This window comes from Tachyglossus aculeatus, chromosome X1, assembly GCF_015852505.1.
Source record: "Tachyglossus aculeatus isolate mTacAcu1 chromosome X1, mTacAcu1.pri, whole genome shotgun sequence".
Lineage (NCBI taxonomy): Eukaryota > Metazoa > Chordata > Mammalia > Monotremata > Tachyglossidae > Tachyglossus > Tachyglossus aculeatus.
Genome location: NC_052101.1, coordinates 45,334,863 through 45,352,377, shown reverse-complemented (window position 1 = coordinate 45,352,377; position 17,515 = coordinate 45,334,863). Strand labels below are relative to the sequence as shown.

At 47.2% G+C, this 17,515-nt stretch overlaps 1 non-coding gene across 1 annotated transcript; it reads left to right on the top strand.

Moving 5' to 3' along the window:
* Positions 1–16,406: 16,406 nt before the first annotated feature.
* On the top strand, positions 16,407–16,543 carry LOC119920144. Its single transcript, XR_005447909.1, has one exon. It is a non-coding gene; the product is annotated as a small nucleolar RNA SNORA7 (small nucleolar RNA).
* The last annotated feature ends 972 nt before the right edge of the window (positions 16,544–17,515 follow it).

The window sequence follows — 17,515 nt, the reverse complement described above, 5'->3', positions numbered from 1 at the left end:
AATCGGCGGGATTCCCCGCGCCGGGGACCCGGCCCCAGGGCCCGCCCACTGGCCACCCGCCCAGGCGCCCATTGGCCCGCACCCCAACATCATTTCGGAGAAATCAGGCCTTTGTAGAGCTAGAGGACGAAGGGGAAGTACACAGCGGCCCGCCCGCCCTCCGCCCGCTTCTCTCCGCCCTCGCAGCTCCTCCTCCTCCTCTTCCCCCTCCTCCTCCTTCTCCTCCCCCTCTTCCTCCTCCTCCCCCTCTTGCAGAAAGGACCCAAGACTCCATCCAGGAAACCTCCCCATCTCATAATTATTCATTTTCTCACCAGCCCACTCCCTGCCCCCGAAGGGGAACTTTGCAGAGTCGCCTCGCACTCTGCTCAAAATGTCATATTCCCTGTCTCTCTTCCTCTCTCTGTCTCTCTGTTTCTGTCTCTGCCTCTCTCTATGTGTCTCTGTCTCTCTGTGTCTGCCTCTCTGTCTCTGTCTCTCTCTATGTTTCTCTGTCTCTGGATCTCTCTTCCCTTCCTCTGCCGTGTAGAAAAGACTCAAGACTCCATCACTCCATCCAGGAAAACTCCCCTCTCTGTCTCTGTCTCTCCATATCTCTGTCTCCCTCTGCCTCTCTCTATGTGTCTCTCTCTGTCTCTGTCTCTGCCTCTCTCTATATGTCTCTCTCTGTCTCTGCGTCTCTCTATGTGTCTCTGTCTGCCTCTGTCTCTATGTGTCTCCCTCTGTCTCTGTCACTCTGTCTCTGTCTCTCTCTCTGTCTTCCCTTTCTCTGCCGTGTAGAAAAGACCCAAGACTCCATCCAGGAAACCTCCCGATCTCATAATTATTCATTTTCTCACCAGCCCCACCCCGAAGGGGGACTTTGCAGAGTCGCCTCGCACTTTGCTCAAATTGTCATATTCTGTCTCTCTGTCTCTGTCTCTCAGTGTCTCTCTTCCCTTCCTCTGCCGTGCAGTAAAGGAACCAACCAGGAAACCTCCTGACTTCGTAATTATTCATTTTGTTAACATGCTCCAGAAGGGGGGACTCTGCAATTTGTTTTCGCACTTTGCTCAAATTGTTATATTTTCTATCTGTCTCTCTCTGTCTTTCTCTCTCTCTCTTCCCTTCCTCTGCCGCGTAGAAAGGACCCAAGACTCCAATCAGGGATCCTCCCGACCTCATAATTATTCATTTTCTCACCATGCCCCTCGAAGGGGGACTCTGCAGTTTCGCCTCGCACTTTTCTCAAATTGTCATATTCACTTTTCTCAAACTGTCATATTTACTTTTCACCTCTCTCTCTCTCTCTCTCTCTTCCTCTCCCTCTCCCTCTCTCTCTCCCCCTCTCCCCCCCCCCACCACCTTATCTTCCTCTGCTGTGCAATAAAGGAACCAAAACTCCAACCAGGAAACGTCCCGACTTCATAATTATTCATTTTCTCACTATGCCCCAGAAGAGAGGACCCTGCACCCTGTAGTTTCACCTCACATTTTGCTCAAATTGTCGTATTCTCTCTGTCTCTCTGTGTGTCTCTCTGTCTCTGTCTCTCTTCCCTTCGTGTCCTGGGCCCTGCACGGGGGCGGTGGGGAAATCTCAGGTGACCGGGTGCCCTCCCCAGCCCCCAGGGAGCCCAGGGCCGCGGCTAAGAGAGGCCGCTCCCCGCTTTTTGCCCTGTGCGGAATTCCAGGCTCCCCCTGGGGAGGATGGGGTTGTGGGGCGGGGACAGGACAGCCGTGCCCTAACTTTGACCCGCCGTGGGACCGTGGGGAGGTCACGACTTCTCTGGCCCTCTTTTGACCATCCACTGGGAGTGTCCGGCCGGCAGGGGCGCCCTTTTGGATCCCAGGCCGAAGAGGAGGAGGAGGAGGTGGGGGAGGAGGAGGAGGTGGAAGAGGAGGAGGAGGGTGAGGAGGAGGAGGAGGGAGAGAAGGAGGAGAAGAGGAGGAGGAGGGAGAGGAGGAGAAGGGAGAAGAGGAAGAGGAGGTGGAGGAAGAGGAGGAGGAGGGAGAGGAGGAGGAGGAAGAGAAGGAGGAAATGGAGGAGGAAGAAGGGGAGGAGGAGGGAGGGAGAGGGGAAGAGAAGGAGGAGGAGGAAGAGGAGGTGGAGGAAGGGGAGGAAGAGGAGGAGGAGGAGGAAGAGGAGGAGGAGATGGAAGAGGTGGACAAAGGGGAGGAGGAGGAGGAAGGGCTTAGGAACAGGGTCCCTGCCCCGATGATAGCCCCTGTCAGAAACCCAGCTCTGGCCAGTCCGTTGCTTGGACCCACAATGGGCACTCAGCAGATACCATTGATGATGGATCGATGAGCGCCATCTGCATTCAGGGCTCCTCATGGGAGGTCGGGCACTGGAGCCTGTGGATCAGGCCAGACTCGAGGCTGTGGGGAACACCGCTGGCTCCATCCCTTTTGGCCTCCACCACCATCCTGGCCAACTCCATGGCATCAGAGAAGCAGCATTGCCTAGTGGCTAGAGCACGGGCCTGGGAGACAAAAGGACGTGAGTTCTAATCTCAGCTCTTCCCACATCCCACGACTCCCAAGCCCGTTCTCTTGCTACTAAGGCATGCTGGTTCTAGTGCCATTTGACACCTTCACCCTCCCCCCACCCCTCAACCTTCCTTCCCTCCTCTCTCCTCCTTCCCATTAAAAGAAATCAGGTTGATGCCGGGGAGATGCTAGGGTGCAGTTCCCACCCATGTTGGGACATCTCCCCTTCTTGTGCATAAATATCCACGTTTCCTTTTGAGCACAGGACGAAAGAGTTTTAGTGGGGATGAAGAATGAGTGGGGACAGACTTCCAAGAGCTATTTTTTTCTTTTAAATGGCATTTAAAAGGGAAGCAGCATGGCTCAGTGGATAGAGCACGGGACTGGGAGTCAAAAGGAGCTGGGTCCTCATACCGACCCTGCCACTTGTCTGCTGTGTGACCTTGGGCAAGTCACTTCACTTCTCTGTGCCTCAATTACCTCGTCTGTGAAATGGGGATTCATTCATTCAGTCTTATTTATTGAGCACCGCAAAGTACAGTACTAAGCGCTTGGAATTAAGACTGTGAACCTCAAGAAGGACAGGGACCATGTCCAGCCTACCTTGTATTTACCCCAGCGCTTAATACAGTGCCTGGCACTTATAAAATGCTTAAACACCACCCATTATTATTATTATTATTATTATTATTATTATTATTGTTATTATTATTATTAGTTAAGTGTTTATGTGACAGGCACTGTACTAAGCACTGGTAGATACTAGTTAATCAGATTGGAGACAGTCCCTGTCCCACATGCGGCTCATAGTCTTCATCCCCGTTTTACAAATGAGGTACCTGAAGCACAGAGAAATTAAGTGACTCACCCAAGATCACACAACAGACAAGTAGCAGAGCTGGGATTAGAACAAGGTCCTCTGACTCCCAGGCCCATGCTCTATCCACTAGGCCACGCTGCTTCTTCTCAGGTCAGAAAGCCACCAGTTGGGGTCTTTTCGACTCTGATCGGAAACTCACCAATCTTTTCAGAAACCTGGAATGAGCAAGTCTGGAGTCAAGCTCAGAAAACCATACAGTGGGGGACCTATGCTCTCGGCTCTCAAGCCAGGGGACAAGGGACAGACGGACTGACTCTTCCCCCGATGTGCAGGCTAGATGTCTTTGAGCCCACTGCCCATTTGGGCAATGTCCAACTCACTGAAAACAGCACTAGTGCTGGGGAAAGTGAGGGGAGGGAGACATCTTTTGTTTGTGTGTGTGTGCATCCATGAAACCTTGCCCTGTGCCAACTGGTTGCAGATACCTTTCATTCATTCCTTCAGTGGTATTTATTGAGCACTTATTGTGTGCAGAGCACTGTACTAAGCGCTTGGGAGAGTACAGTATACTAGTAAACAGACACTTGAAGTATGGAGGTGACTGCTGCCCCATCCTGAGGCCCCATGCAGGAATGAGAGAGAGCAGTCAATTTCACTCTTTGGGCAGTCAATTTCACTCTTTGGATGTAGAGGCAGAACAGCGAAGATATTCAAAGTATCAGTCAAGATAGGCCAGCGAAAATAAGCAAGGGGAAATATCCATCTGGATGGATAATGGTGGCTTCAGGGATTGATCATCTCTCTAAGGTCAGCTACCTCCCGGTCATTATTCATCTCCAGGATTTGAGGGGTTTGTAGTTTTTATTCCACCCAGTTTTTGTTGACTTGGGGTTAATTTCCATCCATAGCTGAATGGGACTTCATCATATCATGCCACAGCTGCTGACTCAAAAGTATGAAGAATTCCACAGGCTGAGTGACCCGTGACACTTCCTTTGCCCTTGAATCTCCTTGAAAGGGTCATCCTGGCATGATTCTGGGCTATAAACATTAGGCTCTTAGACGGTGAGCCCCATGTGGAACAGCAACTGTGTCTCACCTGATTATCTTGTATCTATCCCGGTGCCAAGCACAGTGCTTGGCACATACTAAGGTCATACTAAATATCAAAATAATGATCATAATTAATTTGCAAGGCTACTTTGTGTGATTAAAAAAAATAGTTCCAATGTCATGGTAAAGAAGCTTAGTGTAGTCTAGTGGATAGAGCACGAGCCTGGGAGTCAGAAGGACCTGGGTTCTAATTTCTTCTCTGCCACTCGTCTGCTGCGTGACCTTGGGCAAGTCACTTCACTTCTCTGGGCCTCATTTACCTCATCTGTAAAATGGGGATAAAGACTGTGAGCCCCACGTGGGACAGGGACTGTGTCCAACCTGATTCACTTGTATCTACCCCAGCACATAATATACAGTACATAACACATAGTAAGCACTTAACAAAGACCATTATTATTATTATTATTATTATTATTATTATGTGGTATACATAAAAATAACAGTAATATATTATTGACCCTGAAGCCAGATCAGCTGGGTTTTCTAGATGTTCAGGCAATAGTCTCTTCATCACCCTATGCCTCACTTTCCCCAGTATTTTCCTGGGGAGAGTGATAATGGTGCAGTATTATTATTATTATTATTATTATTATTATTATTATTATCATCATCATCATTTTGAATTTCACCATTCAAGTTATTTTTCCATCCCATGAAGTAGTCTTGCAGATTATTCCAAATTTTTACCAGCTCATAAAATCTCTCCCGCCTTTCCCACCCACAGAGTGGACTTGGGGAAGGACTGAAATCAACCCACCATCCTTTCTAGTTATCATGATTCCAGAGATCAGTGGCAGTGGGGAGAACCCAGAAGGAAAAGCCAGTTGAATTTCCCGCTGAGCTTTCTGCCAAGCCAACAGGCCTCGAACTCGTCTATCTCGCTGTCGACCCATTAGCCCATGTCCTGCCTCTGGCCCGGACGGCCCTTGCTCCTCAAATCCGACAGACAATTACTCTCCCTCTCTTCAAAGCCTTATTGAAGGCACATCTCCTCCAAGAGGACTTCCCAGACTAAGCCATATCTTTCTCTTCTCCCACTCCTTTCTGCATTACACTGACTTGCTCCTTTTAGTGTTCCCCCCTCCCAGCCCCATAGGATTTATGTACATATCTGTAATATACTTATTTATACTGATGTCTGTCTCCCCCCACCAGACTGTATGCTCATTGTGGGCAGGAAATGTGTCTGTTTATTATTGTACATTGTACTCTCCCAAGCGCTTAGTTCAGTGCTCTGCACACAGTAAGTGTTCAATAAATAGGATTGAATGAATGAGTGAAATAATGAAAGGAAAAGGGTGGAGAGGAATGGGGCAGGCAGAGGTTCTGGGTAAGGCGAGGTAGCTACTGTGGAGATTCTCGTACAAACCAGGTTCCATTTTGTAGAAGGGGATCAGAATCAAGGCGCCAAGGGGATCCTTGACATTTTTAATGAGGACAGACTTTTCCCAAGCACCTGTATCTAAATCCATCACCTGTGGTTACTCACTCTTGTCCGCATCAAGCGGAAACTCCCAACCACTGGCTTTAGGGTACTCCTTCAGCATTCTCCTGCCTACTTATCTCCTCTCTTCTCTCATTGTACCCCAGCTCACATTCTTTTTTCCCCTCAAGCTAATCGACTCACTGTTCTTGGTTTCCATCTCTTTTGCCACAGACAACACTAATAATTATTGCGGTATCTGTTTAGGTCTTATTATGTGGCAGGCACTGTACTAAGCGCTGGAGTGGATACAAGCAAATCAGGTTGGACACAAGCCCCACATGGGACTCACAGTCTCCATCCCTATTTTTCAGATGAGGTAAATGAGTCCCAAAGAAATGAAGTGATTTGTCCAAGGTCACACAGCAGACAAGTGGCAGAGCCAGGATTAGAACCCATGCCCTAACTCCCAGGCCCAAACTCCATCCACTACGCCATGCTGCTTCTGATCTCTTACTCACAGGCTCCCCACTGCCTGGAAATCTCTCCCCTTTCAAATTTGACAGACCACAGTTCTCCCCAATTTCTTAACCCTTCTGAAGTCATATCTCCTCCAGGGGGCCTTCCCTGATTCATTTCTATTCTCCCCCATTTATATCCCCGCCTATAGCCTCATTAGTGCTACCACACCACCTAAACCCTGAAGTACTTTCAATCTCCTGTAGCACTTAGGTACTTACCTTATGTACCCTAGAACTTCGGCACTAACCCATGAAAAAAGCCCCTTTTCCTTTCTCCTATCTGAAATAAAATTTGGTGTCCCTTCCTCTTGACCTCCCCTGCATCCCTCCCACTATTGAATTGAAAATTCCTTGATACCTGTCCCACCTAGGGCTCCCAGTCTTAATCCCCATTTTACAGGTGAGGTAACTGTGGCACAGAGAAGTGAAGTGACTTGCCCAAAGTCACACAGCAGACAAGTGGCCAAGGTGGGATTAGAACCCAGGGCCTCTGACTTCTGGGCCCATTATAGGCCTCGCTGCTTCCCAATAACTCTGTTATATTGTAATCTCCTAAGCACTTACTATATGTGTGTGTGCAGTTCTGAACTACATGTTGCTGATTTGTACTTCCCAAGCCCTTAGTACAGTGCTCTGCACACAGTAAGCACTCAATAAATATGATTGAATGAATGCTCTGCACACAGGGGCATGCAACGAGTATTATTGATTGATTGATTCATAATAATAATTATGGTATCTGTTAAGTGCTAACTATGTGTCAGGCACTGTACTAAGTGCTGGCATGGGTACAAGCAAATCGGGTTAGACACAATCCCTGCCTCAGAGGAAAGAGCAGAGGGCTGGGTGTCAGGAGACCTGGATTCTAATCTGGGCTCCACCACAAGCCTGCTGGGGACTTTGGGCACCATTACTTACTTTCTCTGGGCCTCAGTTTCCTCATCTTTATAATAGGGATTACACCCCTCCTCCCCCCGATAGACTGTGAGTCTCATGAGGGACAGGGAATGTGTCCGATTTGATAATCTTGTAGATATGTTTATCCTAGTACTTACCCTAGTGCTTACACCATCATTCTCTCCACTTCAAAGCCCTAGTAAAATCACATCTCCTCCAAGGGGCCTTCCCAGACTAAGTCCTGGTTTCCTCTATTCCAACTTTCTTCTGCATCACCCATGCACTTGGATTTGTACCCTTTAAGCACCTGATATTCACCCAACTCTCAGCCCCACAGCACTTATGTACTTGTCCGCAATTTATTTATATTAATGTCTGTCTTCCCTTCTAGGCTAAAAGTTCTCCGTGGGCAGGGAATACGTCTACCAACACTTTTCTTTGTTTTTTATTAAAAATGGTATTTGTCAAGTGCTTACTTACTGTGTGCCAGACACTGTACCAAGAGCCGGGGTAGAAATAAGCCAATAAGTTTGGACGTAGTCCCTGTCCCACATGGAGCTCACAGAATTGAATTCCCATTTTACAGATGAGGGAACTGAGGCACAGAGAAGTGAAGTGACTTACCCAAGGTCACACAGTAGACAAGTGGTCAAACTGAGATCAGAAGTTGGGACTTCTGACTTCCAGGTCCGTTATAGGCCACATAGCTTCCCTACTTCATTCATTCAATCATATTTATTGAGCGCTTACTGTGTGCAGAGCACTGTACTAAGCACTTGGGAAGTACAAGTTTGCAACATATAGAGACGGTCCGTACCCAACAGCGGGCTCATTGTACTCTCCCAAGAGCCTAATAAAGCACTCTAAAACGCTCTAGAAACAGTAAGCGCTCAATAAATACCACTGATTGATGGATTGGCCTGTAGTAAGGGTGCTGAACAAACACCACAGTGATTATGACGATTCTCAGGTGCTTAGTACAGTGCCGTGCAGCCAGGAGGAATGCAATAAATCCTGTCGAGTGGTTGATCCAAGGAGCTTTAAGCAGGTCTGAGCAGATCTAAGTCTAAGGCAATTTAGGGGGAAAGCAGAAGTGGGGAAATGGGGAGGAAAGCACGGAGAAAAGGTTAAAGTCACTGACAGGCCTCCACACTGGATCTGATAAGGGGGGCCCGCCCAGCGAGCAGACTCGTGAGGAGGCCAGTGAGAGGCTGCCCGTCGAGAGGAATGGCGCAAGTCCCCGGACACCCGGGCTTAGATTTGTACTTTGCCCCTCGAACCCAGAGGTCGGCAGGGGGCGGCTAGTGGCTAGAGCACAGGCCTGGGAGTCAGAAGGACCTGGGTTCTAATCCTGACTCCACCGCTTGCCTGCTGTGAGATCTTGGGTGAGTCGCTTCACTTCTTCGAGCCTCAGTTACCTCATGTAATAATAATAATAATTGTGGTATTTGTTAAGTGCTTACTATGTGCCAGGCACTGCATGGCTTAGTGGAAAGAGCACGGGCTTGGGAGTCAAGGGTTCTAGTCCCGGCTGTGCCACTTGTCAGCTGTGTGACTTTGAGCAGGTCACTTAACTTCTCTGTGCCTTAGTTCCCTCATCTGTAAAATGGGAATTAAGACTGTGAGCCCCACTTGGGACAACCTGATTAGCTTGTATCTACTCCAGCACTTAGAACAGTGCTGGGCACACAGCAAGTGCTTAACAAATACCATAATTATTATTATTATACAAGCAAATTGGATTTGGCACAGTCCCTGTCCCACAAGGTGCTCATAGTCATGCTCTCCATTTTACTGATGAGGCAACTGAGGCCCAGAGAAGTGAAGTGACTCATCCAAGGTTACACAGCAGGCAAGTGGTGGAGCCAGGATTAGAACCCATGACCTTCTGACTCCTAGGCTTGTGCTCTCTCCTTTATGCCATGCTCCTTCTCCAATGTACTCATTCATTCAATCAATCATATTTATTGAGTGCTTACTGTGTGCAAAGCACTGTCCTAAGCATTTGCAAGAGTATGATATAACAATAAGCAAACACATTTCCTGCCCACAACATGGGGGTGAAGACTGTGATCCTGATGGGGGACATGGATTGTGTCCAACCTGATTAGGTTGTATCAACTCCAGCACTTAGGACAGTGTCTGGAGCGTAGTGAGCACTTAAGAAATGCCATTAAAAAAAAAGATTCTGCTGAGCCTCCCTGGGGAAACGGGGTGGGATTCTGCTGCCGGGACAGGGCACAGGTCAGAGACCATGCTGCCCCGTGATTGGGCATGGGCTCACCAGGTGCAACCTGCTTTCAGCCCATCCCCCTCACCCTCTGCTGGACTAAATGGGGCTTCTTCTGTAGAGGAGCAGTGTTCTCAGTGGCTAGAGCACAGGCCTGGGAGTCAGAAGGACCTGGGTTCGAAACCTGACTCCACCACTTGTCTGCTGGGTGACCCTGGCCAAATCACTTCACTTCTGTAGGCTTTAACTTCTCTGTGCCCCAGGTACCTCATCCATACAATACATCCATTCCCTCTCTGTAATTTATTTTAATGCCTGTCTCCCCACACTAGACTGTAAGCTCCTTGAGGGCTTGACTTGCCCAAGTTCACACAGCAGACAAGTAGTAGAGCCAGAATTTAAACAAAACATTTGGTGTTTGTTAAGCGCTTACTATGTGCCAGGCACTGTACACTAAGCGCTGGGGACACAGTCCATGTCCCATGTGGGGCTCACAATCTCAATCCCCATTTTACAGATGAGATAACTGAGGCCCAGAGATATGAAGTGACTTGCCCACGGTCACACAACAGACAAGTGATGGAGCAGGAATTAGAACCCATGACCTTCTGAATCCCAGGCCCGTGTCCCATCCAGTACGCCATCCTGCTAGAACCCAGGTCCTTCTGACTCCCAGGTCTGTGCTATTTCCACTAGGCCATGCTGCTTCTCGACCAGTGGTATTTACAAAACACCCACAGGAAAACAGAGAGCCTTGTTCCCTGGATGCCCCAAGCACCCACCGGGCGGCCGGCCCTGTGATCTACCCTGGCCTAGACCTTGCCCTTCACTCTGCAGAATGCCAGCTGGGATGGGCCACGTTTCTGACAAGATCAATGAGAACATAAGTCCATTTTCCCCTCAAACACTATTGCTTCTCCCCACACCTCTGTCTCTCCCAGCCAGCTGTTTTCTCACTGATTTCATCCTGATGTATTCTTACCACTCCATTCATTCATTTAATTGTATTTATTAAGTGCTTACTGTCTGCAAATCACTGCACTAAGCACAGTGATTAGTCAACAGTACAGATTAATAATAATTGTGGTATTTGTTAAGTGCTTACTATGTGGCAGGCACTGTTCTAAGGACTGGGATGGATATAAGCACTTTGGTTTGGACACAGCCCCTCACGGGGCTCACAGTCTTAATCCCCATTTTACAGATGAGGTTGCTGAGGCACAGAGAAGAGAAGTGATTTGCCCAAGGCCACACAGCGGACAAGAAGTGGAGTTGGGATTAGAATTTAGGTCCCTCTGACTTCCAGGCCTATGATCTATCCACTAGGCCATGCTGCTTCTCATGGCCACGCTGCTTCTCACTGTACTAAGCAGTATACTAAGTGCTTAATAATAATAATTAATAATTATGGTATTGGTTAAATGTTTACTATGTGCCAAGCACTGTTCTAAACAAGGTAATCAGATTGGCCACAGTTTCTGTCCCACATGGGGCTCACAGTCTTAATTCCCATTTTACAGGTGAGGTTGCTGAGGCACAGAGAAGTTAAGTGACTTACCCAAGGTCACACAGCAGACAAGTGGTAGAGCAGGGATTAGAACCCATGTCCTTTGACTCCCAAACCTGCGCTCTTGCCACTAGGCCATGCTGCTTCTCATGGGAGAATGCACTACAACAGAATTAGCAGACACATTCCCTGCCCAAAATGAAGCTTACTTCCTTAAGGAACATAAGGAATCCATAAGGAATCTAGTGGACGGTAAGCTCCTTGAGGGACAAGAACCTGCATTTTTGCTTCTCAGGTGCTCGACCAAAGTGCTTAGGACAGAGCTTGACACTCAGAAGGAGCTCGATAAATGCCAGCCACTAGATAATCAATTAACTGGGGCCCACAGGAGAGGAGGGGGCTCTGGCCCAGCTTTGCAGACACTGGCAGGGGGCTTGGACCCAGCCTACTAGCCGGTGGACATTCAGTCATCTGGTCATCCCAGCCTGCCCTCCTCCACTGTAATTTTAGAAAAGCAAAAAGGTTCCTGGTGTGAAATTTCAAACAGCTGAAGCAGAGAGACCTGGTGTAGCCCTAGATGTGAAAACCTCTTTTGGGGGGTGGGGGGCTCAGGGAAGTAGGCAAGGAAGGGTCCAGCAGGACCAGGGTGGGGAGGGGGAGACATAAGAAGATCCGATCGTGGAAGAAAACCACTGCTTCTCCAACTTATTTTAATATGACTCTCTATTCAGGAGCAGCCAACAAGGGGTTACTTGGCCCATCTCTGTGACTGGAGTTTTCATTTCTTATAAATGCGCCTCTGAGAGAAAAGAGGCTGTTGCGCATTGTGTCAAGCATCAAGGATGATGGGAAGAATGCTGGCTTCCTGCCCAGATCCTGAGGGAGAGAGAGCCGGCCTTTGGCCAAGCGTTTCTCTGTGACTGGGTGGCCCAGAGGTCACATCGGGGAAATGTCAACTCTCTCAGGAGGAACTCGTGCAGGTTGGACTCCAGAGGGCCAGGAGTGCTCGTTTCCTGATGTTCTGTGAGCTCCCCTCTTCCCCCTCTTCCACCCCCCGCCCCAAGACCCAACCCCCACTTGAAATGTTCCCTTGGGAAAGCCACCCCAGAGAGCAGAGATGGGCAGTGGGGCTTCCAGAGGATCAATCAATTAATCAATCAGTCAAAAAATGGTAATTATCAAGTGCTTACTGTGTGTGGAGGAGTGTACTAAGTGCTTGAGAGAGTGCAATTCAACAGTGTCAGCATTCATTCATTCAATCGTATTTATTGAGCACTGTGTGCAGTGCACTGTACTAAGAGCTTGGGAGGATAGAATACAGTGAAGTCAGTATTCATTCATTCAATCATTTTTATTGAGCACTGTGGGCAGAGCTCTGTACTAAGCACTTGGGAGAATACAATGCAGCAGAATCAGTCTGTTCATTCATTTAATCGTATTTATTGAGAGCTGTGTGCAGAGCACTGTACTAAGTGCTTGGGAGACTACAACAGAGTCAGTTGTATACTTTGCACTTAGTACTTAGTAGTACTTTACACTTTAGTACTTAGCATTGTACTAAGCGCTTGGGAGGGTACAATACAGTGGAGTCGGTATTCATTCATTCAATCGTTTTTATTGAGCACTGTGTGCAGAGCACTGTACTAAGCACTTGGGAGAGTACAGTGCAGCAGAGTCAGTGTCTGTTCATTTATTCAATTGTATTTATTGAGAGCTGTGTGCAGAGCACTGTACTAAGTGCTTGGGAGAGTACAATACAACAGAGTTAGTTGTATACTTTGAAGGGTGGAGAGTGATTGTCGGATTTGAGGAGGGAGGGTGTTCCCTCCCCATCCCCCCCCCCCCGGCCTTACCTCCTTCCCCTCCCCATAGCACCTGTATATATATATATATATATATATATATATACCTGTATATATATATATGTTTATATGCATTTATTACTCTATTTATTTTATTTGTACATATTTATTCTATTTATTTTATTTTGTTAATATGTTTTGTTTTGTTGTCTGTCTCCCCCTTCTAGACTGTGAGCCCACTGTTGGGTAGGGACCGTCTCCATATGTTGCCACCTTGTACTTCCCAAGAACTTAGTACAGTGCTCTGCACACAGTAAGCACTCAATAAATACGATTGAATGAATGAATGAATGTTCCAGGACAGAGGCAGGACATGGGCTAGGGGTGATGACTCCAGGTTATTTCTCCTAAAATAGTGAGGTCCCTTTAAGCAAGGAGCCGGGCCACTTCATTATCCTGTACTTTACAAGACGTCTAGTAGAGTGCACAGCACCAAAAGGGTGCTCAAAAAAGCTACAACCAGAATTCTGTTCCCACCAGCTCCAGCTTACCTCCAGCATAAACTCGTTGTGTACAGGGAACATGTTTACCAATTCTGTCATAGTGTACTCTCCCAAGTGCTTAGTACAGTGTTCTGCGCTCAGTAAGTAACAAGGGTTGGTTAGTACCCCCATGGCTTAGTGGATAGGGCATGGACCTGAGAGTCAGAAGGACCTGGGTTCTAATCCCAGCTCCACCACTTGTCTGCTGTGTGACCTTGGGCAAGTCACTTCACTTCTCTGGGACACAGTTATCTCAACTGTATAATGGGGATTAAAAGTGTAGAGAAGCAGCGTGGCTCAGTGGAAAGAGCCCAGGCTTTGGAGTCAGAGGTCGTGGTTCAATTCCTGGCTCCGCCACTTGTCAGCTGTGTGACTTTGGGCAAGTCACTTCACTTCTCTGGGCCTCAATTACCTCGTCTGGAAAATGGGGATTAAGACTGTGAGCCCCCCATGGGACAACCTGATCACCTTGTAACCTCCCCAGCACTTAGAACAGTGCTTTGCACATAGTAAGTGCTTAATAAATGCCATCATTATTATTATGTGGGACAGGGACTGTGTCCAACCTGATTAACTTGTATCTACTCCAGAGCTTAGAACAGTATTTGACACATAATAAGTGCTTACCAAGTTCCATAATTATTATTATTACACTGAGCATTTTACCGAGGGTCTCCTGATGAAGAGCACTGTACTTCCAGCTCTGCAGGCTGGGAGACACAACCCCTACACCACTGTTGTCCCCAGTCTTCAGACCTCATCTTGTTTGTTCCAACACAACGGGGCAGGGAAGGAAGGGGACAGGAAGGAGGAGGCAAGTGGCTACAAACCTTCCGAAATTTTAGATCAATGGGATGGCTTTTGGATGACATCCCGGTGGCTGTGGGACTCTGAACAGCCTTGCCTGAGTGGGAAACTTTTAGCCTCAGTGCTCTGCTGCTTTTATCCCACTCCTTGCCCTCCTTTTTGATTCCAGGGGCAGTATGCGTAGTAGATAGCGCACCAGCCTGCACATCAGAGGACCTGGATTCTGATTCTTGCTCTTCCACTTAATAATAATTGTGGTATTTGTGCTTACTAGGTGCCAGGCACAACATGGCTTAGTGGAAAGAGCCCGAGTTTGGGAGTCAGAGAATGTGGGTTCTAATCCCATCTCCACCACTAGTCTGCTGTGTGACCTTGGGTAAGCCATCTAACTTCTTTGTGCCTCAGTTCCCTCATCTGTTAAATGGGGATTAAGATTGTGAGCCCCAAATGGGAAAAACTGATTACCTTTTATCTATCCCAGTGCTTAGAACAGTGCTTGTCACATAGTAAGTGCTTAACAAATACTATTATTATTATTATCATTACTAAACTCTGGGGTAGATACAAGCAAATCGGGTGGACACGGTCCCTGTCCCACATGGGGCTTACAGTCTTAATCCCCATTTTACAAATGAGGTAACTGAGGCACAGAGAAGTGAAGCGACTTGCCTAAGATCACACAGCAGACAAATGGTAGAGCTGGAATTAGAACCCATGACCTTCTGGCTCCCAGGCCTGTGCTCTATCCATTATGCCACCCTTGGGCAAGTCACTTCACTTCCCTGTGCCCCAACCCCAATGACCTCATCTGTAAAATGGGGATTGAGATTGTGAGCCCTATTGAGATGTAGGACAGGAACTGTGTCCAACCTGATTTGCTTGAATCCACCCCAGTGCTTAGTACAATGCCTGGCACATAGTAAGCCCTTAACAAATACCACAGTTCTTATTCTTATTAATATTATTATTATTATTATTATGGAATCACAGAACTTCTCTGGGCTTCAGTTCCCTCATCTGGAAAATGAGGATTCAATACCTATTCTTCTCAATTCCTGTTCTTTCTCTTACTTAAACTCTGAGCCCCATGTATGACCTGATCACCTTATATTTACCCCCACACTTAGTACAGTTCTTGGCATTTAGTAAGCACTTAAGAAATACTGTTATTTTTGTGTTTGGGTTGGTTCATCTTCCTTTATCTGTCCATCACCAACTCTCCCCCTGATTTATTCTTTTAGTTTGAGATGTTTCAGGGACATGGATTAGGTCTAGTTCTCATCCATGTATTCTAGTCTCCGAGCTTAGTAGAGCAATGGCGCTCCTGACTCAGCTTATGCTGTTGAGTCATTTCCGACCTATAGCGACGTCATGTACACACCTCTCCTAGAATGCCCCACTCCCCATCTGTAAACCCGGTGTGGGCAGGGATTGCCTCTCTTTATTGATGAATTGCACCTTCCAAGCACTTAGTACAGTGCTCTGCACACAGTCAGTGCTCAGTAAATACGATTGAATGAATGAATGAATCATCCTGGTAGAGTATCCATAGAGTTTTCTTGGTAAAAATACGGAAATAGTTTACCATTGTCTCCTTCCGTGCAGCAAACTTGAGTCTCCACCCTCGACTCTCTCCAATGCCGCTGCTGCCCAGCACAGGGGAATTTTGACTTGTACAGATTACCCTCCACTCACTAGCCACTGGTCTAGCTAGGAATGGAATGGGTAGGCCTCTGCTTGACTCTCCCTCCCATAGCTGAGACTGCTAGAGTACTGGAAACTCTCCAGGTAACATTATATTATATGTGTGTTATTTCCATCTTCACCAAAACCGAAATCCCGCTTACCAAGTGCAACTTCCTAACAACTCAACCAAGCCTGGGCACCAGTACCACCATCACCGCCACTCCCCTCGGTCTCACAAAACTATTCTCTCCCCAATGTATCCAACCTTATTTTTGTCTGCTGTGTTACCTTGGGCAAGTCACTTGAGTGTAAGCTCATTGTGGGCAGAGAATGTGTCTGTTTATTGCTATATTGTACTCTCCCAAGCACTTAGTATGGTTCTTTGCACACAGTAAGCACTCGATAAAGATGATGGAATGAATGAATGGATAACTTCTCTGTTCCCCATCTGTAAAATGGGGATTAAGACTGCGAGCCTCATGTGGGACAGGGACTGGGTCCGATCTGATTAGCTTGTAATTATCCCAGCACTTAGAATAGTGCTTGACACATAATAAGCAATTAACAAATACTTTTATTATTATTGCCCCTCTCAGGGTCCCACCTGGAGAGTTCCAGTACTCTACCAGTTTCAACTGCAGGAGGGACAGTCAAGCAGAGGCATACCCATTCCATTCCTAGCTTGGGCAGTGGCTAGTGAGTGAAAGGCAACCTGCTACAAGTCAAAACTCACCCATGCTGGGCAGTAGCGGCATGGCAGAGAGTCGAGGGCAGAGACTCATTTACTGCATGGAAGGAGGCAATGGTAAACTGCTTCCATATTTTTACCAAGAAAATGCTATAACAATAATAATAATAATGATAGCATTTATTAAGTGCTTACTATGTGCAAAGCACTGTTCTAAGAGCTGGATGGATACACTACCGGAACGATTGTAGATGGAAGTGGGGCTTTCTGGGAGAGATGTGTCCATGGTGTCACTATGGGTCAGACATGACCCATAAACATGGCTGCATAAGGCAACAACAATTGTTGTTATTATTATCTCATATCCCAGTGCCTAATGCAGTCCTTGGCATAGGGTGAGCACTGAACAAATACCCCAACAATCAGTGATCACCCATATCCAATCTGTTGCCAAATCCTGTCATTTTTTCCTACACAAAAACTCCACACTCCTCCCCTTCCCTTCCATTAAAATGCCACCAGGCGGGTCCAGGCACTTGATATAGCCTCTCCTGACTAATAATAATAATGATAATAATAATAATGGTATTTGTTAAGCGCTTACTATGTACAAAGCACTGTTCTAAGTGCTGGGGAGGTGACAAGGTGATCAGGTTGTCCCACAGGGGGTTCACAGTTTTAATCCCCATTTTACAAATGAGGTAACTGAGGCATAGAGAAGTGAAGTGACTTGCCCAAAGTCACACAGCTGACAGTTGGCATAACCGGGATTTGAACCCATGACCTCTGACTCCAAAGCCCGTGCTCTTTCCACTGAGCCACGTTACTGCATCAGTCTCCTCACAGACCTTCATTTGTTCATTCAATTATATTTGCTGAGTGCTTACCACGTGCAGAGCACCATACTAAGTGCTTAAGGGAGTACAATAGAACAATATAACTCATAACTAACAGCGTTTAGTACAGTGCTTTATACACAGTAAGCACTCAATAAATATGATCAAATG